The sequence below is a fragment of the Melanotaenia boesemani genome, chromosome 6, assembly GCF_017639745.1.
Source record: "Melanotaenia boesemani isolate fMelBoe1 chromosome 6, fMelBoe1.pri, whole genome shotgun sequence".
NCBI classification, from domain to species: Eukaryota; Metazoa; Chordata; class Actinopteri; order Atheriniformes; family Melanotaeniidae; genus Melanotaenia; species Melanotaenia boesemani.
The window spans coordinates 36089872-36112555 of NC_055687.1; the positions used below are offsets into that span (position 1 = coordinate 36089872).

The 22684-nt window shown below is 44.3% G+C and overlaps 20 non-coding genes across 20 annotated transcripts; 10 read left to right on the forward strand and 10 right to left on the reverse strand.

The window, feature by feature from the left end:
- Window positions 1-429: 429 nt before the first annotated feature.
- Window positions 430-501, reverse strand: trnag-gcc. Its single transcript has one exon. It is a non-coding gene; the product is annotated as a tRNA-Gly (tRNA).
- Window positions 502-1124: 623 nt separating this feature from the next.
- On the forward strand, window positions 1125-1196 carry trnae-cuc. Its single transcript has one exon. It is a non-coding gene; the product is annotated as a tRNA-Glu (tRNA).
- A 1542-nt stretch (window positions 1197-2738) lies between these two features.
- On the reverse strand, window positions 2739-2810 carry trnag-gcc. The gene has a single exon. It is a non-coding gene; the product is annotated as a tRNA-Gly (tRNA).
- Window positions 2811-3433: 623 nt separating this feature from the next.
- trnae-cuc lies at window positions 3434-3505 on the forward strand. Its single transcript has one exon. It is a non-coding gene; the product is annotated as a tRNA-Glu (tRNA).
- Window positions 3506-5047: 1542 nt separating this feature from the next.
- trnag-gcc lies at window positions 5048-5119 on the reverse strand. Its single transcript has one exon. It is a non-coding gene; the product is annotated as a tRNA-Gly (tRNA).
- A 623-nt stretch (window positions 5120-5742) lies between these two features.
- trnae-cuc lies at window positions 5743-5814 on the forward strand. The gene has a single exon. It is a non-coding gene; the product is annotated as a tRNA-Glu (tRNA).
- Window positions 5815-7355: 1541 nt separating this feature from the next.
- Window positions 7356-7427, reverse strand: trnag-gcc. The gene has a single exon. It is a non-coding gene; the product is annotated as a tRNA-Gly (tRNA).
- A 623-nt stretch (window positions 7428-8050) lies between these two features.
- Window positions 8051-8122, forward strand: trnae-cuc. Its single transcript has one exon. It is a non-coding gene; the product is annotated as a tRNA-Glu (tRNA).
- A 1552-nt stretch (window positions 8123-9674) lies between these two features.
- On the reverse strand, window positions 9675-9746 carry trnag-gcc. The gene has a single exon. It is a non-coding gene; the product is annotated as a tRNA-Gly (tRNA).
- A 623-nt stretch (window positions 9747-10369) lies between these two features.
- On the forward strand, window positions 10370-10441 carry trnae-cuc. The gene has a single exon. It is a non-coding gene; the product is annotated as a tRNA-Glu (tRNA).
- A 1541-nt stretch (window positions 10442-11982) lies between these two features.
- Window positions 11983-12054, reverse strand: trnag-gcc. Its single transcript has one exon. It is a non-coding gene; the product is annotated as a tRNA-Gly (tRNA).
- A 623-nt stretch (window positions 12055-12677) lies between these two features.
- trnae-cuc lies at window positions 12678-12749 on the forward strand. Its single transcript has one exon. It is a non-coding gene; the product is annotated as a tRNA-Glu (tRNA).
- A 1541-nt stretch (window positions 12750-14290) lies between these two features.
- Window positions 14291-14362, reverse strand: trnag-gcc. The gene has a single exon. It is a non-coding gene; the product is annotated as a tRNA-Gly (tRNA).
- Window positions 14363-14985: 623 nt separating this feature from the next.
- trnae-cuc lies at window positions 14986-15057 on the forward strand. Its single transcript has one exon. It is a non-coding gene; the product is annotated as a tRNA-Glu (tRNA).
- Window positions 15058-16598: 1541 nt separating this feature from the next.
- On the reverse strand, window positions 16599-16670 carry trnag-gcc. The gene has a single exon. It is a non-coding gene; the product is annotated as a tRNA-Gly (tRNA).
- Window positions 16671-17293: 623 nt separating this feature from the next.
- On the forward strand, window positions 17294-17365 carry trnae-cuc. Its single transcript has one exon. It is a non-coding gene; the product is annotated as a tRNA-Glu (tRNA).
- Window positions 17366-18906: 1541 nt separating this feature from the next.
- trnag-gcc lies at window positions 18907-18978 on the reverse strand. Its single transcript has one exon. It is a non-coding gene; the product is annotated as a tRNA-Gly (tRNA).
- A 623-nt stretch (window positions 18979-19601) lies between these two features.
- On the forward strand, window positions 19602-19673 carry trnae-cuc. Its single transcript has one exon. It is a non-coding gene; the product is annotated as a tRNA-Glu (tRNA).
- Window positions 19674-21215: 1542 nt separating this feature from the next.
- Window positions 21216-21287, reverse strand: trnag-gcc. The gene has a single exon. It is a non-coding gene; the product is annotated as a tRNA-Gly (tRNA).
- A 623-nt stretch (window positions 21288-21910) lies between these two features.
- Window positions 21911-21982, forward strand: trnae-cuc. Its single transcript has one exon. It is a non-coding gene; the product is annotated as a tRNA-Glu (tRNA).
- The last annotated feature ends 702 nt before the right edge of the window (window positions 21983-22684 follow it).

Consider the following 22684-nt stretch of genomic DNA (forward strand, 5'->3'; position numbering starts at 1 on the left):
TGGGTGGAAAGTTTCTTGTAAAGACGTCCACCTATTAAGTCCTTAAATGTGAAATGCGTACACTGGCCATGCGTGGCAACTGCTGCCCGTCTTGGATTCCTCATCGGGGGGCCATGTACCTGTGTTGCAAGCCAGAGGACTTGTGACCCACGCCACTGCGTTCCCCAACTGAGAAGGCATTCTCGTAAAACTGTTTTCCTGGCGACTTTGGTTAAGCGGAAGAAGACTGAGAAGGATGGATTTTGTGATTGGATGGCAAATACACGGTACCCCAAAAACATCAGATGCGATGTATAGACCTGATCCCTGGAAAAAGCCATTGACATTTCACTGTAGGATGGACCTTTCTTAAAGGGGCATAGTCTGAGAACAGTTTTGACAGTACACACAGACATGATACTGCCATGGGCCCTGACTGAGGACACGCTGTGCATTGGCCGGGAATCGAACCCGGGTCAACTGCTTGGCAAGCAGCTATGCTTTCCACTATACCACCAATGCTACTGTAGAAGGCACCTGGAGGCAACACGCAGCTGCACTCCATGTTGGGTTTTCAAACGTGGTGAAAATGAAATCCTTGATCCAACCATGCTATTTAAAACCATTGAACGGCCTGACATTGCTAACTAAATTGGATTTACCACTCAGTAACAAAATGTGTACTCACATGGAAATCCCACGGCCCAGCTTTAAGAACCAAGCCCACTGCAAACAGTGACAAACGACCTGACAATTGGACCCATTTCACCTTTTAGCAAGCAGTAATGGCTGCCAAAGAAATCTATGCGAAATACTGCGTTTGGGTTTCAGTGCTTAGATCCCACACCACACCAAAAAGTCAGATTTTGGGTTCCCACCTCTGAACCCTTCCATCTTGTCAGTCATCCAGTTTAAGTAGAATGGAACACACAAGGACAGAACACAATTGAAGAGACCAGAAGAAAGCAGAGGAGAATATAACAGCACAAGGCAGAAAAGAATAGAAAATTTAAGAACAGAACATTAAAGAAGCTGGGATCCAGGCAAGAGCACCTACAATGCAGCCTTAACAATCCTCCACAAACAGTTTAACAACCATTCTCACGTTGGTTCTTGTGAATCCCCCTTGCTAGCCAGATACCTGTTCCCTGGTTGTCTAGTGGCTAGGATTCGGCGCTCTCACCGCCGCGGCCCGGGTTCGATTCCCGGTCAGGGAATGTAGGCAGGGCATCCACTTGAGGCCTGCGGGCTGGCAATCACTCAATGGTGGACTTTTGCACCATGACAAAAATGGAAGTCTTATTTAGCTCTTCGTGGGAATCAACACTCATGTGTAATACCGCAAGCTTGGCGCAAAAAAACTGACATTCCAATAGCACATCTGATCAAAATGAATAAAACCGTCCTTTCACACAACAACTTAGGCCTGGAACACACATGAGGTTTTTTTTTTAATCTGATGAGATTTTGTACTTCTTCGAGAACTTACACATGAAGATATAAAAAATCAGGCATTTAACAGTTTTGATCTTACTGTGTGTGGTGTGCTCTGATAATCTCATTACAGTAAAACACACACATAACAACGCTGTCCCGCAACCAATCAAGAATCTAGTCCACTGAGCCAGAAATCTCGCGAGACCAAACGTGATCTTACAAAAAGGTAGAAGACTAAACGTAGCAACAACCAGAAAACACAACACCCTGTATGGAAGAGGATATACAAGACGAGGGAATGATGGTGGTCTTGGGACTATAGTTAACAGAAAAAGCCAGAACTGAAAAGAATAACAGACTGGCGACAGCGTGAACATGGGACTTTATATCCTTCCTTCTTCCCCAATCAGCTCACTTTCTGATTGGCTACATTCAGTCCAATGTCACGATCCACACAGTCACAAATCAGTAGTCGTCGGCGTTCCTCACACACGTCATGAGTGTTGGTCGTAAATATTGAACAAGTTTAATACTTCCGATTGTGGGCCTCGACCCGTTTTGGAGCCGATTATCGGGACGAATTTGCTCGTAACATACCTCAAACCAAATAAGAATTTTTAAGGAAAATCTTATAAGACGTAAGATAATCGGGCGTTTGCTCTCCTTGGTCGGGAAGGGGTAAAATCTGGAGGAAAACAGCCCGATAATCTTCATGTGTGCACCAGGCCTTACTTAATTTTATCCAGCAGATTAAGGTCTATTGTGCTTTGACAAACATAGCATGCCAAAACTTGATATGACATTGGCAAACAAAGACCAATGTGATTCCTCAACTCATCAAATCGAGAAGGCTCGTACACTAAAGAATGTCTTCATAGTAAAACTAAATTCACGCAGAATTGTTGGGTGGAAAGTTTCTTGTAAAGACGTCCACCTATTAGGTCCTTAAATGTGAAATGCGTACACTGGCCATGCGTGGCAACTGCTGCCCGTCTTGGATTCCTCATCGGGGGGCCATGTGCCTGTGTTGCAAGCCAGAGGACTTGTGACCCACGCCACTGCGTTCCCCAACTGAGAAGGCATTCTCGTAAAACTGTTTTCCTGGCGACTTTGGTTAAGCGGAAGAAGACTGAGAAGGATGGATTTTGTGATTGGATGGCAAATACACGGTACCCCAAAAACATCAGATGCGATGTATAGACCTGATCCCTGGAAAAAGCCATTGACATTTCACTGTAGGATGGACCTTTCTTAGTCTGAGAACAGTTTTGACAGTACACACAGACATGATACTGCCATGGGCCCTGACTGAGGACACGCTGTGCATTGGCCGGGAATCAAACCCGGGTCAACTGCTTGGCAAGCAGCTATGCTTTCCACTATACCACCAATGCTACTGTAGAAGGCACCTGGAGGCAACACGCAGCTGCACTCCATGTTGGGTTTTCAAACGTAGTGAAAATCAAATCCTTGATCCAACCATGCTATTTAAAACCATTGAACGGCCTGACATTGCTAACTAAATTGGATTTACCACTCAGTAACAAAATGTGTACTCACATGGAAATCCCACGGCCCAGCTTTAAGAACCAAGCCCACTGCAAACAGTGACAAACGACCTGACAATTGGACCCATTTCACCTTTTAGCAAGCAGTAATGGCTGCCAAAGAAATCTATGCGAAATACTGCGTTTGGGTTTCAGTGCTTAGATCCCACACCACACCAAAAAGTCAGATTTTGGGTTCCCACCTCTGAACCCTTCCATCTTGTCAGTCATCCAGTTTAAGTAGAATGGAACACACAAGGACAGAACACAATTGAAGAGACCAGAAGAAAGCAGAGGAGAATATAACAGCACAAGGCAGAAAAGAATAGAAAATTTAAGAACAGAACATTAAAGAAGCTGGGATCCAGGCAAGAGCACCTACAATGCAGCCTTAACAATCCTCCACAAACAGTTTAACAACCATTCTCACGTTGGTTCTTGTGAATCCCCCTTGCTAGCCAGATACCTGTTCCCTGGTTGTCTAGTGGCTAGGATTCGGCGCTCTCACCGCCGCGGCCCGGGTTCGATTCCCGGTCAGGGAATGTAGGCAGGGCATCCACTTGAGGCCTGCGGGCTGGCAATCACTCAATGGTGGACTTTTGCACCATGACAAAAATGGAAGTCTTATTTAGCTCTTCGTGGGAATCAACACTCATGTGTAATACCGCAAGCTTGGCGCAAAAAAACTGACATTCCAATAGCACATCTGATCAAAATGAATAAAACCGTCCTTTCACACAACAACTTAGGCCTGGAACACACATGAGGTTTTTTTTTTAATCTGATGAGATTTTGTACTTCTTCGAGAACTTACACATGAAGATATAAAAAATCAGGCATTTAACAGTTTTGATCTTACTGTGTGTGGTGTGCTCTGATAATCTCATTACAGTAAAACACACACATAACAACGCTGTCCCGCAACCAATCAAGAATCTAGTCCACTGAGCCAGAAATCTCGCGAGACCAAACGTGATCTTACAAAAAGGTAGAAGACTAAACGTAGCAACAACCAGAAAACACAACACCCTGTATGGAAGAGGATATACAAGACGAGGGAATGATGGTGGTCTTGGGACTATAGTTAACAGAAAAAGCCAGAACTGAAAAGAATAACAGACTGGCGACAGCGTGAACATGGGACTTTATATCCTTCCTTCTTCCCCAATCAGCTCACTTTCTGATTGGCTACATTCAGTCCAATGTCACGATCCACACAGTCACAAATCAGTAGTCGTCGGCGTTCCTCACACACGTCATGAGTGTTGGTCGTAAATATTGAACAAGTTTAATACTTCCGATTGTGGGCCTCGACCCGTTTTGGAGCCGATTATCGGGACGAATTTGCTCGTAACATACCTCAAACCAAATAAGAATTTTTAAGGAAAATCTTATAAGACGTAAGATAATCGGGCGTTTGCTCTCCTTGGTCGGGAAGGGGTAAAATCTGGAGGAAAACAGCCCGATAATCTTCATGTGTGCACCAGGCCTTACTTAATTTTATCCAGCAGATTAAGGTCTATTGTGCTTTGACAAACATAGCATGCCAAAACTTGATATGACATTGGCAAACAAAGACCAATGTGATTCCTCAACTCATCAAATCGAGAAGGCTCGTACACTAAAGAATGTCTTCATAGTAAAACTAAATTCACGCAGAATTGTTGGGTGGAAAGTTTCTTGTAAAGACGTCCACCTATTAAGTCCTTAAATGTGAAATGCGTACACTGGCCATGCGTGGCAACTGCTGCCCGTCTTGGATTCCTCATCGGGGGGCCATGTGCCTGTGTTGCAAGCCAGAGGACTTGTGACCCACGCCACTGCGTTCCCCAACTGAGAAGGCATTCTCGTAAAACTGTTTTCCTGGCGACTTTGGTTAAGCGGAAGAAGACTGAGAAGGATGGATTTTGTGATTGGATGGCAAATACACGGTACCCCAAAAACATCAGATGCGATGTATAGACCTGATCCCTGGAAAAAGCCATTGACATTTCACTGTAGGATGGACCTTTCTTAGTCTGAGAACAGTTTTGACAGTACACACAGACATGATACTGCCATGGGCCCTGACTGAGGACACGCTGTGCATTGGCCGGGAATCGAACCCGGGTCAACTGCTTGGCAAGCAGCTATGCTTTCCACTATACCACCAATGCTACTGTAGAAGGCACCTGGAGGCAACACGCAGCTGCACTCCATGTTGGGTTTTCAAACGTAGTGAAAATCAAATCCTTGATCCAACCATGCTATTTAAAACCATTGAACGGCCTGACATTGCTAACTAAATTGGATTTACCACTCAGTAACAAAATGTGTACTCACATGGAAATCCCACGGCCCAGCTTTAAGAACCAAGCCCACTGCAAACAGTGACAAACGACCTGACAATTGGACCCATTTCACCTTTTAGCAAGCAGTAATGGCTGCCAAAGAAATCTATGCGAAATACTGCGTTTGGGTTTCAGTGCTTAGATCCCACACCACACCAAAAAGTCAGATTTTGGGTTCCCACCTCTGAACCCTTCCATCTTGTCAGTCATCCAGTTTAAGTAGAATGGAACACACAAGGACAGAACACAATTGAAGAGACCAGAAGAAAGCAGAGGAGAATATAACAGCACAAGGCAGAAAAGAATAGAAAATTTAAGAACAGAACATTAAAGAAGCTGGGATCCAGGCAAGAGCACCTACAATGCAGCCTTAACAATCCTCCACAAACAGTTTAACAACCATTCTCACGTTGGTTCTTGTGAATCCCCCTTGCTAGCCAGATACCTGTTCCCTGGTTGTCTAGTGGCTAGGATTCGGCGCTCTCACCGCCGCGGCCCGGGTTCGATTCCCGGTCAGGGAATGTAGGTAGGGAGTCCACTTGAGGCCTGCGGGCTGGCAATCACTCAATGGTGGACTTTTGCACCATGACAAAAATGGAAGTCTTATTTAGCTCTTCGTGGGAATCAACACTCATGTGTAATACCGCAAGCTTGGCGCAAAAAAACTGACATTCCAATAGCACATCTGATCAAAATGAATAAAACCGTCCTTTCACACACAACTTAGGCCTGGAACACACATGAGGTTTTTTTTTTAATCTGATGAGATTTTGTACTTCTTCGAGAACTTACACATGAAGATATAAAAAATCAGGCATTTAACAGTTTTGATCTTACTGTGTGTGGTGTGCTCTGATAATCTCATTACAGTAAAACACACACATAACAACGCTGTCCCGCAACCAATCAAGAATCTAGTCCACTGAGCCAGAAATCTCGCGAGACCAAACGTGATCTTACAAAAAGGTAGAAGACTAAACGTAGCAACAACCAGAAAACACAACACCCTGTATGGAAGAGGATATACAAGACGAGGGAATGATGGTGGTCTTGGGACTATAGTTAACAGAAAAAGCCAGAACTGAAAAGAATAACAGACTGGCGACAGCGTGAACATGGGACTTTATATCCTTCCTTCTTCCCCAATCAGCTCACTTTCTGATTGGCTACATTCAGTCCAATGTCACGATCCACACAGTCACAAATCAGTAGTCGTCGGCGTTCCTCACACACGTCATGAGTGTTGGTCGTAAATATTGAACAAGTTTAATACTTCCGATTGTGGGCCTCGACCCGTTTTGGAGCCGATTATCGGGACGAATTTGCTCGTAACATACCTCAAACCAAATAAGAATTTTTAAGGAAAATCTTATAAGACGTAAGATAATCGGGCGTTTGCTCTCCTTGGTCGGGAAGGGGTAAAATCTGGAGGAAAACAGCCCGATAATCTTCATGTGTGCACCAGGCCTTACTTAATTTTATCCAGCAGATTAAGGTCTATTGTGCTTTGACAAACATAGCATGCCAAAACTTGATATGACATTGGCAAACAAAGACCAATGTGATTCCTCAACTCATCAAATCGAGAAGGCTCGTACACTAAAGAATGTCTTCATAGTAAAACTAAATTCACGCAGAATTGTTGGGTGGAAAGTTTCTTGTAAAGACGTCCACCTATTAAGTCCTTAAATGTGAAATGCGTACACTGGCCATGCGTGGCAACTGCTGCCCGTCTTGGATTCCTCATCGGGGGGCCATGTGCCTGTGTTGCAAGCCAGAGGACTTGTGACCCACGCCACTGCGTTCCCCAACTGAGAAGGCATTCTCGTAAAACTGTTTTCCTGGCGACTTTGGTTAAGCGGAAGAAGACTGAGAAGGATGGATTTTGTGATTGGATGGCAAATACACGGTACCCCAAAAACATCAGATGCGATGTATAGACCTGATCCCTGGAAAAAGCCATTGACATTTCACTGTAGGATGGACCTTTCTTAGTCTGAGAACAGTTTTGACAGTACACACAGACATGATACTGCCATGGGCCCTGACTGAGGACACGCTGTACATTGGCCGGGAATCGAACCCGGGTCAACTGCTTGGCAAGCAGCTATGCTTTCCACTATACCACCAATGCTACTGTAGAAGGCACCTGGAGGCAACACGCAGCTGCACTCCATGTTGGGTTTTCAAACGTAGTGAAAATCAAATCCTTGATCCAACCATGCTATTTAAAACCATTGAACGGCCTGACATTGCTAACTAAATTGGATTTACCACTCAGTAACAAAATGTGTACTCACATGGAAATCCCACGGCCCAGCTTTAAGAACCAAGCCCACTGCAAACAGTGACAAACGACCTGACAATTGGACCCATTTCACCTTTTAGCAAGCAGTAATGGCTGCCAAAGAAATCTATGCGAAATACTGCGTTTGGGTTTCAGTGCTTAGATCCCACACCACACCAAAAAGTCAGATTTTGGGTTCCCACCTCTGAACCCTTCCATCTTGTCAGTCATCCAGTTTAAGTAGAATGGAACACACAAGGACAGAACACAATTGAAGAGACCAGAAGAAAGCAGAGGAGAATATAACAGCACAAGGCAGAAAAGAATAGAAAATTTAAGAACAGAACATTAAAGAAGCTGGGATCCAGGCAAGAGCACCTACAATGCAGCCTTAACAATCCTCCACAAACAGTTTAACAACCATTCTCACGTTGGTTCTTGTGAATCCCCCTTGCTAGCCAGATACCTGTTCCCTGGTTGTCTAGTGGCTAGGATTCGGCGCTCTCACCGCCGCGGCCCGGGTTCGATTCCCGGTCAGGGAATGTAGGTAGAGAGTCCACTTGAGGCCTGCGGGCTGGCAATCACTCAATGGTGGACTTTTGCACCATGACAAAAATGGAAGTCTTATTTAGCTCTTCGTGGGAATCAACACTCATGTGTAATACCGCAAGCTTGGCGCAAAAAAACTGACATTCCAATAGCACATCTGATCAAAATGAATAAAACCGTCCTTTCACACAACAACTTAGGCCTGGAACACACATGAGGTTTTTTTTTTAATCTGATGAGATTTTGTACTTCTTCGAGAACTTACACATGAAGATATAAAAAATCAGGCATTTAACAGTTTTGATCTTACTGTGTGTGGTGTGCTCTGATAATCTCATTACAGTAAAACACACACATAACAACGCTGTCCCGCAACCAATCAAGAATCTAGTCCACTGAGCCAGAAATCTCGCGAGACCAAACGTGATCTTACAAAAAGGTAGAAGACTAAACGTAGCAACAACCAGAAAACACAACACCCTGTATGGAAGAGGATATACAAGACGAGGGAATGATGGTGGTCTTGGGACTATAGTTAACAGAAAAAGCCAGAACTGAAAAGAATAACAGACTGGCGACAGCGTGAACATGGGACTTTATATCCTTCCTTCTTCCCCAATCAGCTCACTTTCTGATTGGCTACATTCAGTCCAATGTCACGATCCACACAGTCACAAATCAGTAGTCGTCGGCGTTCCTCACACACGTCATGAGTGTTGGTCGTAAATATTGAACAAGTTTAATACTTCCGATTGTGGGCCTCGACCCGTTTTGGAGCCGATTATCGGGACGAATTTGCTCGTAACATACCTCAAACCAAATAAGAATTTTTAAGGAAAATCTTATAAGACGTAAGATAATCGGGCGTTTGCTCTCCTTGGTCGGGAAGGGGTAAAATCTGGAGGAAAACAGCCCGATAATCTTCATGTGTGCACCAGGCCTTACTTAATTTTATCCAGCAGATTAAGGTCTATTGTGCTTTGACAAACATAGCATGCCAAAACTTGATATGACATTGGCAAACAAAGACCAATGTGATTCCTCAACTCATCAAATCGAGAAGGCTCGTACACTAAAGAATGTCTTCATAGTAAAACTAAATTCACGCAGAATTGTTGGGTGGAAAGTTTCTTGTAAAGACGTCCACCTATTAAGTCCTTAAATGTGAAATGCGTACACTGGCCATGCGTGGCAACTGCTGCCCGTCTTGGATTCCTCATCGGGGGGCCATGTGCCTGTGTTGCAAGCCAGAGGACTTGTGACCCACGCCACTGCGTTCCCCAACTGAGAAGGCATTCTCGTAAAACTGTTTTCCTGGCGACTTTGGTTAAGCGGAAGAAGACTGAGAAGGATGGATTTTGTGATTGGATGGCAAATACACGGTACCCCAAAAACATCAGATGCGATGTATAGACCTGATCCCTGGAAAAAGCCATTGACATTTCACTGTAGGATGGACCTTTCTTAAAGGGGCATAGTCTGAGAACAGTTTTGACAGTACACACAGACATGATACTGCCATGGGCCCTGACTGAGGACACGCTGTACATTGGCCGGGAATCGAACCCGGGTCAACTGCTTGGCAAGCAGCTATGCTTTCCACTATACCACCAATGCTACTGTAGAAGGCACCTGGAGGCAACACGCAGCTGCACTCCATGTTGGGTTTTCAAACGTGGTGAAAATCAAATCCTTGATCCAACCATGCTATTTAAAACCATTGAACGGCCTGACATTGCTAACTAAATTGGATTTACCACTCAGTAACAAAATGTGTACTCACATGGAAATCCCACGGCCCAGCTTTAAGAACCAAGCCCACTGCAAACAGTGACAAACGACCTGACAATTGGACCCATTTCACCTTTTAGCAAGCAGTAATGGCTGCCAAAGAAATCTATGCGAAATACTGCGTTTGGGTTTCAGTGCTTAGATCCCACACCACACCAAAAAGTCAGATTTTGGGTTTCCACCTCTGAACCCTTCCATCTTGTCAGTCATCCAGTTTAAGTAGAATGGAACACACAAGGACAGAACACAATTGAAGAGACCAGAAGAAAGGAGAGGAGAATATAACAGCACAAGGCAGAAAAGAATAGAAAATTTAAGAACAGAACATTAAAGAAGCTGGGATCCAGGCAAGAGCACCTACAATGCAGCCTTAACAATCCTCCACAAACAGTTTAACAACCATTCTCACGTTGGTTCTTGTGAATCCCCCTTGCTAGCCAGATACCTGTTCCCTGGTTGTCTAGTGGCTAGGATTCGGCGCTCTCACCGCCGCGGCCCGGGTTCGATTCCCGGTCAGGGAATGTAGGCAGGGCGTCCACTTGAGGCCTGCGGGCTGGCAATCACTCAATGGTGGACTTTTGCACCATGACAAAAATGGAAGTCTTATTTAGCTCTTCGTGGGAATCAACACTCATGTGTAATACCGCAAGCTTGGCGCAAAAAAACTGACATTCCAATAGCACATCTGATCAAAATGAATAAAACCGTCCTTTCACTCAACAACTTAGGCCTGGAACACACATGAGGTTTTTTTTTTAATCTGATGAGATTTTGTACTTCTTCGAGAACTTACACATGAAGATATAAAAAATCAGGCATTTAACAGTTTTGATCTTACTGTGTGTGGTGTGCTCTGATAATCTCATTACAGTAAAACACACACATAACAACGCTGTCCCGCAACCAATCAAGAATCTAGTCCACTGAGCCAGAAATCTCGCGAGACCAAACGTGATCTTACAAAAAGGTAGAAGACTAAACGTAGCAACAACCAGAAAACACAACACCCTGTATGGAAGAGGATATACAAGACGAGGGAATGATGGTGGTCTTGGGACTATAGTTAACAGAAAAAGCCAGAACTGAAAAGAATAACAGACTGGCGACAGCGTGAACATGGACTTTATATCCTTCCTTCTTCCCCAATCAGCTCACTTTCTGATTGGCTACATTCAGTCCAATGTCACGATCCACACAGTCACAAATCAGTAGTCGTCGGCGTTCCTCACACACGTCATGAGTGTTGGTCGTAAATATTGAACAAGTTTAATACTTCCGATTGTGGGCCTCGACCCGTTTTGGAGCCGATTATCGGGACGAATTTGCTCGTAACATACCTCAAACCAAATAAGAATTTTTAAGGAAAATCTTATAAGACGTAAGATAATCGGGCGTTTGCTCTCCTTGGTCGGGAAGGGGTAAAATCTGGAGGAAAACAGCCCGATAATCTTCATGTGTGCACCAGGCCTTACTTAATTTTATCCAGCAGATTAAGGTCTATTGTGCTTTGACAAACATAGCATGCCAAAACTTGATATGACATTGGCAAACAAAGACCAATGTGATTCCTCAACTCATCAAATCGAGAAGGCTCGTACACTAAAGAATGTCTTCATAGTAAAACTAAATTCACGCAGAATTGTTGGGTGGAAAGTTTCTTGTAAAGACGTCCACCTATTAAGTCCTTAAATGTGAAATGCGTACACTGGCCATGCGTGGCAACTGCTGCCCGTCTTGGATTCCTCATCGGGGGGCCATGTGCCTGTGTTGCAAGCCAGAGGACTTGTGACCCACGCCACTGCGTTCCCCAACTGAGAAGGCATTCTCGTAAAACTGTTTTCCTGGCGACTTTGGTTAAGCGGAAGAAGACTGAGAAGGATGGATTTTGTGATTGGATGGCAAATACACGGTACCCCAAAAACATCAGATGCGATGTATAGACCTGATCCCTGGAAAAAGCCATTGACATTTCACTGTAGGATGGACCTTTCTTAGTCTGAGAACAGTTTTGACAGTACACACAGACATGATACTGCCATGGGCCCTGACTGAGGACACGCTGTACATTGGCCGGGAATCGAACCCGGGTCAACTGCTTGGCAAGCAGCTATGCTTTCCACTATACCACCAATGCTACTGTAGAAGGCACCTGGAGGCAACACGCAGCTGCACTCCATGTTGGGTTTTCAAACGTGGTGAAAATCAAATCCTTGATCCAACCATGCTATTTAAAACCATTGAACGGCCTGACATTGCTAACTAAATTGGATTTACCACTCAGTAACAAAATGTGTACTCACATGGAAATCCCACGGCCCAGCTTTAAGAACCAAGCCCACTGCAAACAGTGACAAACGACCTGACAATTGGACCCATTTCACCTTTTAGCAAGCAGTAATGGCTGCCAAAGAAATCTATGCGAAATACTGCGTTTGGGTTTCAGTGCTTAGATCCCACACCACACCAAAAAGTCAGATTTTGGGTTTCCACCTCTGAACCCTTCCATCTTGTCAGTCATCCAGTTTAAGTAGAATGGAACACACAAGGACAGAACACAATTGAAGAGACCAGAAGAAAGGAGAGGAGAATATAACAGCACAAGGCAGAAAAGAATAGAAAATTTAAGAACAGAACATTAAAGAAGCTGGGATCCAGGCAAGAGCACCTACAATGCAGCCTTAACAATCCTCCACAAACAGTTTAACAACCATTCTCACGTTGGTTCTTGTGAATCCCCCTTGCTAGCCAGATACCTGTTCCCTGGTTGTCTAGTGGCTAGGATTCGGCGCTCTCACCGCCGCGGCCCGGGTTCGATTCCCGGTCAGGGAATGTAGGCAGGGCGTCCACTTGAGGCCTGCGGGCTGGCAATCACTCAATGGTGGACTTTTGCACCATGACAAAAATGGAAGTCTTATTTAGCTCTTCGTGGGAATCAACACTCATGTGTAATACCGCAAGCTTGGCGCAAAAAAACTGACATTCCAATAGCACATCTGATCAAAATGAATAAAACCGTCCTTTCACACAACAACTTAGGCCTGGAACACACATGAGGTTTTTTTTTTAATCTGATGAGATTTTGTACTTCTTCGAGAACTTACACATGAAGATATAAAAAATCAGGCATTTAACAGTTTTGATCTTACTGTGTGTGGTGTGCTCTGATAATCTCATTACAGTAAAACACACACATAACAACGCTGTCCCGCAACCAATCAAGAATCTAGTCCACTGAGCCAGAAATCTCGCGAGACCAAACGTGATCTTACAAAAAGGTAGAAGACTAAACGTAGCAACAACCAGAAAACACAACACCCTGTATGGAAGAGGATATACAAGACGAGGGAATGATGGTGGTCTTGGGACTATAGTTAACAGAAAAAGCCAGAACTGAAAAGAATAACAGACTGGCGACAGCGTGAACATGGACTTTATATCCTTCCTTCTTCCCCAATCAGCTCACTTTCTGATTGGCTACATTCAGTCCAATGTCACGATCCACACAGTCACAAATCAGTAGTCGTCGGCGTTCCTCACACACGTCATGAGTGTTGGTCGTAAATATTGAACAAGTTTAATACTTCCGATTGTGGGCCTCGACCCGTTTTGGAGCCGATTATCGGGACGAATTTGCTCGTAACATACCTCAAACCAAATAAGAATTTTTAAGGAAAATCTTATAAGACGTAAGATAATTGGGCGTTTGCTCTCCTTGGTCGGGAAGGGGTAAAATCTGGAGGAAAACAGCCCGATAATCTTCATGTGTGCACCAGGCCTTACTTAATTTTATCCAGCAGATTAAGGTCTATTGTGCTTTGACAAACATAGCATGCCAAAACTTGATATGACATTGGCAAACAAAGACCAATGTGATTCCTCAACTCATCAAATCGAGAAGGCTCGTACACTAAAGAATGTCTTCATAGTAAAACTAAATTCACGCAGAATTGTTGGGTGGAAAGTTTCTTGTAAAGACGTCCACCTATTAGGTCCTTAAATGTGAAATGCGTACACTGGCCATGCGTGGCAACTGCTGCCCGTCTTGGATTCCTCATCGGGGGGCCATGTGCCTGTGTTGCAAGCCAGAGGACTTGTGACCCACGCCACTGCGTTCCCCAACTGAGAAGGCATTCTCGTAAAACTGTTTTCCTGGCGACTTTGGTTAAGCGGAAGAAGACTGAGAAGGATGGATTTTGTGATTGGATGGCAAATACACGGTACCCCAAAAACATCAGATGCGATGTATAGACCTGATCCCTGGAAAAAGCCATTGACATTTCACTGTAGGATGGACCTTTCTTAGTCTGAGAACAGTTTTGACAGTACACACAGACATGATACTGCCATGGGCCCTGACTGAGGACACGCTGTGCATTGGCCGGGAATCGAACCCGGGTCAACTGCTTGGCAAGCAGCTATGCTTTCCACTATACCACCAATGCTACTGTAGAAGGCACCTGGAGGCAACATGCAGCTGCACTCCATGTTGGGTTTTCAAACGTGGTGAAAATCAAATCCTTGATCCAACCATGCTATTTAAAACGATTGAACGGCCTGACATTGCTAACTAAATTGGATTTACCACTCAGTAACAAAATGTGTACTCACATGGAAATCCCACGGCCCAGCTTTAAGAACCAAGCCCACTGCAAACAGTGACAAACGACCTGACAATTGGACCCATTTCACCTTTTAGCAAGCAGTAATGGCTGCCAAAGAAATCTATGCGAAATACTGCGTTTGGGTTTCAGTGCTTAGATCCCACACCACACCAAAAAGTCAGATTTTGGGTTTCCACCTCTGAACCCTTCCATCTTGTCAGTCATCCAGTTTAAGTAGAATGGAACACACAAGGACAGAACACAATTGAAGAGACCAGAAGAAAGCAGAGGAGAATATAACAGCACAAGGCAGAAAAGAATAGAAAATTTAAGAACAGAACATTAAAGAAGCTGGGATCCAGGCAAGAGCACCTACAATGCAGCCTTAACAATCCTCCACAAACAGTTTAACAACCATTCTCACGTTGGTTCTTGTGAATCCCCCTTGCTAGCCAGATACCTGTTCCCTGGTTGTCTAGTGGCTAGGATTCGGCGCTCTCACCGCCGCGGCCCGGGTTCGATTCCCGGTCAGGGAATGTAGGCAGGGCGTCCACTTGAGGCCTGCGGGCTGGCAATCACTCAATGGTGGACTTTTGCACCATGACAAAAATGGAAGTCTTATTTAGCTCTTTGTGGGAATCAACACTCATGTGTAATACCGCAAGCTTGGCGCAAAAAAACTGACATTCCAATAGCACATCTGATCAAAATGAATAAAACCGTCCTTTCACACAACAACTTAGGCCTGGAACACACATGAGGTTTTTTTTTTAATCTGATGAGATTTTGTACTTCTTCGAGAACTTACACATGAAGATATAAAAAATCAGGCATTTAACAGTTTTGATCTTACTGTGTGTGGTGTGCTCTGATAATCTCATTACAGTAAAACACACACATAACAACGCTGTCCCGCAACCAATCAAGAATCTAGTCCACTGAGCCAGAAATCTCGCGAGACCAAACGTGATCTTACAAAAAGGTAGAAGACTAAACGTAGCAACAACCAGAAAACACAACACCCTGTATGGAAGAGGATATACAAGACGAGGGAATGATGGTGGTCTTGGGACTATAGTTAACAGAAAAAGCCAGAACTGAAAAGAATAACAGACTGGCGACAGCGTGAACATGGACTTTATATCCTTCCTTCTTCCCCAATCAGCTCACTTTCTGATTGGCTACATTCAGTCCAATGTCACGATCCACACAGTCACAAATCAGTAGTCGTCGGCGTTCCTCACACACGTCATGAGTGTTGGTCGTAAATATTGAACAAGTTTAATACTTCCGATTGTCGGCCTCGACCCGTTTTGGAGCCGATTTTCGGGACGAATTTGGTCGTAACATACCTCAAACCAAATAAGAATTTTTAAGGAAAATCTTATAAGACGTAAGATAATCGGGCGTTTGCTCTCCTTGGTCGGGAAGGGGTAAGATCTGGAGGAAAACAGCCCGATAATCTTCATGTGTGCACCAGGCCTTACTTAATTTTATCCAGCAGATTAAGGTCTATTGTGCTTTGACAAACATAGCATGCCAAAACTTGATATGACATTGGCAAACAAAGACCAATGTGATTCCTCAACTCATCAAATCGAGAAGGCTCGTACACTAAAGAATGTCTTCATAGTAAAACTAAATTCACGCAGAATTATTGGGTGGAAAGTTTCTTGTAAAGACGTCCACCTATTAAGTCCTTAAATGTGAAATGCGTACACTGGCCATGCGTGGCAACTGCTGCCCGTCTTGGATTCCTCATCGGGGGGCCATGTACCTGTGTTGCAAGCCAGAGGACTTGTGACCCACGCCACTGCGTTCCCCAACTGAGAAGGCATTCTCGTAAAACTGTTTTCCTGGCGACTTTGGTTAAGCGGAAGAAGACTGAGAAGGATGGATTTTGTGATTGGATGGCAAATACACGGTACCCCAAAAACATCAGATGCGATGTATAGACCTGATCCCTGGAAAAAGCCATTGACATTTCACTGTAGGATGGACCTTTCTTAGTCTGAGAACAGTTTTGACAGTACACACAGACATGATACTGCCATGGGCCCTGACTGAGGACACGCTGTGCATTGGCCGGGAATCGAACCCGGGTCAACTGCTTGGCAAGCAGCTATGCTTTCCACTATACCACCAATGCTACTGTAGAAGGCACCTGGAGGCAACACGCAGCTGCACTCCATGTTGGGTTTTCAAACGTAGTGAAAATCAAATCCTTGATCCAACCATGCTATTTAAAACCATTGAACGGCCTGACATTGCTAACTAAATTGGATTTACCACTCAGTAACAAAATGTGTACTCACATGGAAATCCCACGGCCCAGCTTTAAGAACCAAGCCCACTGCAAACAGTGACAAACGACCTGACAATTGGACCCATTTCACCTTTTAGCAAGCAGTAATGGCTGCCAAAGAAATCTATGCGAAATACTGCGTTTGGGTTTCAGTGCTTAGATCCCACACCACACCAAAAAGTCAGATTTTGGGTTCCCACCTCTGAACCCTTCCATCTTGTCAGTCATCCAGTTTAAGTAGAATGGAACACACAAGGACAGAACACAATTGAAGAGACCAGAAGAAAGCAGAGGAGAATATAACAGCACAAGGCAGAAAAGAATAGAAAATTTAAGAACAGAACATTAAAGAAGCTGGGATCCAGGCAAGAGCACCTACAATGCAGCCTTAACAATCCTCCACAAACAGTTTAACAACCATTCTCACGTTGGTTCTTGTGAATCCCCCTTGCTAGCCAGATACCTGTTCCCTGGTTGTCTAGTGGCTAGGATTCGGCGCTCTCACCGCCGCGGCCCGGGTTCGATTCCCGGTCAGGGAATGTAGGCAGGGCATCCACTTGAGGCCTGCGGGCTGGCAATCACTCAATGGTGGACTTTTGCACCATGACAAAAATGGAAGTCTTATTTAGCTCTTCGTGGGAATCAACACTCATGTGTAATACCGCAAGCTTGGCGCAAAAAAACTGACATTCCAATAGCACATCTGATCAAAATGAATAAAACCGTCCTTTCACACAACAACTTAGGCCTGGAACACACATGAGGTTTTTTTTTTAATCTGATGAGATTTTGTACTTCTTCGAGAACTTACACATGAAGATATAAAAAATCAGGCATTTAACAGTTTTGATCTTACTGTGTGTGGTGTGCTCTGATAATCTCATTACAGTAAAACACACACATAACAACGCTGTCCCGCAACCAATCAAGAATCTAGTCCACTGAGCCAGAAATCTCGCGAGACCAAACGTGATCTTACAAAAAGGTAGAAGACTAAACGTAGCAACAACCAGAAAACACAACACCCTGTATGGAAGAGGATATACAAGACGAGGGAATGATGGTGGTCTTGGGACTATAGTTAACAGAAAAAGCCAGAACTGAAAAGAATAACAGACTGGCGACAGCGTGAACATGGACTTTATATCCTTCCTTCTTCCCCAATCAGCTCACTTTCTGATTGGCTACATTCAGTCCAATGTCACGATCCACACAGTCACAAATCAGTAGTCGTCGGCGTTCCTCACACACGTCATGAGTGTTGGTCGTAAATATTGAACAAGTTTAATACTTCCGATTGTCGGCCTCGACCCGTTTTGGAGCCGATTTTCGGGACGAATTTGGTCGTAACATACCTCAAACCAAATAAGAATTTTTAAGGAAAATCTTATAAGACGTAAGATAATCGGGCGTTTGCTCTCCTTGGTCGGGAAGGGGTAAGATCTGGAGGAAAACAGCCCGATAATCTTCATGTGTGCACCAGGCCTTACTTAATTTTATCCAGCAGATTAAGGTCTATTGTGCTTTGACAAACATAGCATGCCAAAACTTGATATGACATTGGCAAACAAAGACCAATGTGATTCCTCAACTCATCAAATCGAGAAGGCTCGTACACTAAAGAATGTCTTCATAGTAAAACTAAATTCACGCAGAATTGTTGGGTGGAAAGTTTCTTGTAAAGACGTCCACCTATTAAGTCCTTAAATGTGAAATGCGTACACTGGCCATGCGTGGCAACTGCTGCCCGTCTTGGATTCCTCATCGGGGGGCCATGTACCTGTGTTGCAAGCCAGAGGACTTGTGACCCACGCCACTGCGTTCCCCAACTGAGAAGGCATTCTCGTAAAACTGTTTTCCTGGCGACTTTGGTTAAGCGGAAGAAGACTGAGAAGGATGGATTTTGTGATTGGATGGCAAATACACGGTACCCCAAAAACATCAGATGCGATGTATAGACCTGATCCCTGGAAAAAGCCATTGACATTTCACTGTAGGATGGACCTTTCTTAGTCTGAGAACAGTTTTGACAGTACACACAGACATGATACTGCCATGGGCCCTGACTGAGGACACGCTGTGCATTGGCCGGGAATCGAACCCGGGTCAACTGCTTGGCAAGCAGCTATGCTTTCCACTATACCACCAATGCTACTGTAGAAGGCACCTGGAGGCAACACGCAGCTGCACTCCATGTTGGGTTTTCAAACGTAGTGAAAATCAAATCCTTGATCCAACCATGCTATTTAAAACCATTGAATGGCCTGACATTGCTAACTAAATTGGATTTACCACTCAGTAACAAAATGTGTACTCACATGGAAATCCCACGGCCCAGCTTTAAGAACCAAGCCCACTGCAAACAGTGACAAACGACCTGACAATTGGACCCATTTCACCTTTTAGCAAGCAGTAATGGCTGCCAAAGAAATCTATGCGAAATACTGCGTTTGGGTTTCAGTGCTTAGATCCCACACCACACCAAAAAGTCAGATTTTGGGTTCCCACCTCTGAACCCTTCCATCTTGTCAGTCATCCAGTTTAAGTAGAATGGAACACACAAGGACAGAACACAATTGAAGAGACCAGAAGAAAGCAGAGGAGAATATAACAGCACAAGGCAGAAAAGAATAGAAAATTTAAGAACAGAACATTAAAGAAGCTGGGATCCAGGCAAGAGCACCTACAATGCAGCCTTAACAATCCTCCACAAACAGTTTAACAACCATTCTCACGTTGGTTCTTGTGAATCCCCCTTGCTAGCCAGATACCTGTTCCCTGGTTGTCTAGTGGCTAGGATTCGGCGCTCTCACCGCCGCGGCCCGGGTTCGATTCCCGGTCAGGGAATGTAGGCAGGGAGTCCACTTGAGGCCTGCGGGCTGGCAATCACTCAATGGTGGACTTTTGCACCATGACAAAAATGGAAGTCTTATTTAGCTCTTCGTGGGAATCAACACTCATGTGTAATACCGCAAGCTTGGCGCAAAAAAACTGACATTCCAATAGCACATCTGATCAAAATGAATAAAACCGTCCTTTCACACAACAACTTAGGCCTGGAACACACATGAGGTTTTTTTTTTAATCTGATGAGATTTTGTACTTCTTCGAGAACTTACACATGAAGATATAAAAAATCAGGCATTTAACAGTTTTGATCTTACTGTGTGTGGTGTGCTCTGATAATCTCATTACAGTAAAACACACACATAACAACGCTGTCCCGCAACCAATCAAGAATCTAGTCCACTGAGCCAGAAATCTCGCGAGACCAAACGTGATCTTACAAAAAGGTAGAAGACTAAACGTAGCAACAACCAGAAAACACAACACCCTGTATGGAAGAGGATATACAAGACGAGGGAATGATGGTGGTCTTGGGACTATAGTTAACAGAAAAAGCCAGAACTGAAAAGAATAACAGACTGGCGACAGCGTGAACATGGGACTTTATATCCTTCCTTCTTCCCCAATCAGCTCACTTTCTGATTGGCTACATTCAGTCCAATGTCACGATCCACACAGTCACAAATCAGTAGTCGTCGGCGTTCCTCACACACGTCATGAGTGTTGGTCGTAAATATTGAACAAGTTTAATACTTCCGATTGTGGGCCTCGACCCGTTTTGGAGCCGATTATCGGGACGAATTTGGTCGTAACATACCTCAAACCAAATAAGAATTTTTAAGGAAAATCTTATAAGACGTAAGATAATCGGGCGTTTGCTCTCCTTGGTCGGGAAGGGGTAAAATCTGGAGGAAAACAGCCCGATAATCTTCATGTGTGCACCAGGCCTTACTTAATTTTATCCAGCAGATTAAGGTCTATTGTGCTTTGACAAACATAGCATGCCAAAACTTGATATGACATTGGCAAACAAAGACCAATGTGATTCCTCAACTCATCAAATCGAGAAGGCTCGTACACTAAAGAATGTCTTCATAGTAAAACTAAATTCACGCAGAATTGTTGGGTGGAAAGTTTCTTGTAAAGACGTCCACCTATTAAGTCCTTAAATGTGAAATGCGTACACTGGCCATGCGTGGCAACTGCTGCCCGTCTTGGATTCCTCATCGGGGGGCCATGTGCCTGTGTTGCAAGCCAGAGGACTTGTGACCCACGCCACTGCGTTCCCCAACTGAGAAGGCATTCTCGTAAAACTGTTTTCCTGGCGACTTTGGTTAAGCGGAAGAAGACTGAGAAGGATGGATTTTGTGATTGGATGGCAAATACACGGTACCCCAAAAACATCAGATGCGATGTATAGACCTGATCCCTGGAAAAAGCCATTGACATTTCACTGTAGGATGGACCTTTCTTAGTCTGAGAACAGTTTTGACAGTACACACAGACATGATACTGCCATGGGCCCTGACTGAGGACACGCTGTACATTGGCCGGGAATCAAACCCAGGTCAACTGCTTGGCAAGCAGCTATGCTTTCCACTATACCACCAATGCTACTGTAGAAGGCACCTGGAGGCAACACGCAGCTGCACTCCATGTTGGGTTTTCAAACGTGGTGAAAATCAAATCCTTGATCCAACCATGCTATTTAAAACCATTGAACGGCCTGACATTGCTAACTAAATTGGATTTACCACTCAGTAACAAAATGTGTACTCACATGGAAATCCCACGGCCCAGCTTTAAGAACCAAGCCCACTGCAAACAGTGACAAACGACCTGACAATTGGACCCATTTCACCTTTTAGCAAGCAGTAATGGCTGCCAAAGAAATCTATGCGAAATACTGCGTTTGGGTTTCAGTGCTTAGATCCCACACCACACCAAAAAGTCAGATTTTGGGTTTCCACCTCTGAACCCTTCCATCTTGTCAGTCATCCAGTTTAAGTAGAATGGAACACACAAGGACAGAACACAATTGAAGAGACCAGAAGAAAGGAGAGGAGAATATAACAGCACAAGGCAGAAAAGAATAGAAAATTTAAGAACAGAACATTAAAGAAGCTGGGATCCAGGCAAGAGCACCTACAATGCAGCCTTAACAATCCTCCACAAACAGTTTAACAACCATTCTCACGTTGGTTCTTGTGAATCCCCCTTGCTAGCCAGATACCTGTTCCCTGGTTGTCTAGTGGCTAGGATTCGGCGCTCTCACCGCCGCGGCCCGGGTTCGATTCCCGGTCAGGGAATGTAGGCAGGGCGTCCACTTGAGGCCTGCGGGCTGGCAATCACTCAATGGTGGACTTTTGCACCATGACAAAAATGGAAGTCTTATTTAGCTCTTCGTGGGAATCAACACTCATGTGTAATACCGCAAGCTTGGCGCAAAAAAACTGACATTCCAATAGCACATCTGATCAAAATGAATAAAACCGTCCTTTCACACAACAACTTAGGCCTGGAACACACATGAGGTTTTTTTTTTAATCTGATGAGATTTTGTACTTCTTCGAGAACTTACACATGAAGATATAAAAAATCAGGCATTTAACAGTTTTGATCTTACTGTGTGTGGTGTGCTCTGATAATCTCATTACAGTAAAACACACACATAACAACGCTGTCCCGCAACCAATCAAGAATCTAGTCCACTGAGCCAGAAATCTCGCGAGACCAAACGTGATCTTACAAAAAGGTAGAAGACTAAACGTAGCAACAACCAGAAAACACAACACCCTGTATGGAAGAGGATATACAAGACGAGGGAATGATGGTGGTCTTGGGACTATAGTTAACAGAAAAAGCCAGAACTGAAAAGAATAACAGACTGGCGACAGCGTGAACATGGGACTTTATATCCTTCCTTCTTCCCCAATCAGCTCACTTTCTGATTGGCTACATTCAGTCCAATGTCACGATCCACACAGTCACAAATCAGTAGTCGTCGGCGT